Source organism: Vanacampus margaritifer, chromosome 12 (assembly GCF_051991255.1).
Source record: "Vanacampus margaritifer isolate UIUO_Vmar chromosome 12, RoL_Vmar_1.0, whole genome shotgun sequence".
Lineage (NCBI taxonomy): Eukaryota > Metazoa > Chordata > Actinopteri > Syngnathiformes > Syngnathidae > Vanacampus > Vanacampus margaritifer.
Window position 1 is genome coordinate 14,432,030 of NC_135443.1, and position 991 is coordinate 14,433,020.

Below are 991 nucleotides of genomic sequence, written 5' to 3' on the forward strand. Positions count from 1 at the left end.
AAGATGCAGGAGGTGGGTCTGGTGTCAATGCAGATTTCTTTGTTTTCTTTTTGCCACAGTCAGCAGCACTGTAATCAGTTTAAATATAAAACTTTTTTTTATATGATTAGATGTCAAAACGCATGCAATAATGAATTATTTTGGTTAGTATATGCTGCAAAATTCTCGGTTTCTGTCATAAGATAGTGTATGTAAGTGCAAGTAAAACCATGAATTCATTTCAACATTACTGTCAGTTTAGTGAAATTGAAAACTGATTACTATTAGTCACAAGTTTCTAAGCATTAAGGGCAAAATAAAATACCCAGACACAACAATAGGAATAGTTAATACCAAGATAATGAATACTCAGCTTGATTAATGTTAGTAATTATATAATGCAGCAATACGTGCTACATTAGTTATAGGTGTAGGGCCTGTAGTTATAAAAATCATACCAAGGGCTGTTTCTTATTTTGGGTACCTCATTTAGCTATATAGCAAAAGCAAAGTATAAACAAAATTTTACTTTTTCCCCCTAATGTATTTCAATGGGCGTCGATATGCGCGGATTTTCGCTGTTCATGGGCTGGCCCGGTTCTATCCCCCATGAAAAAAAAAGGGGGGGGGGGGCTGTATTTGATACCTCCAGCCAGTTTCTATATCACCTTATCCTGGCTACCAGTTGCCAATTTCACTCAAATGATCTAAAAATTGATTTACTACCCCCAAAAAAGTGTGTTTTGTTCTATGCCAGCGCCAAATAGTGACATGTACAACGGAAGATATATAATATACCTGGATAGCCAACTGTTGCCATTAATAGAACATTATGAACATGGTACGCAAGTGGAGACCTTAACTCACAACTTGCAAGATGTAGCAGCCATTTATGGTGGTAGTAGTACGGTACCACGCCACACGATGGCGCCACTTTAATTTGTTACGACAGCAAGTTGCTTCTTGACTTTCACTACACTTGTCACTTCACTTCCTTCTAAGTAACGGGTGG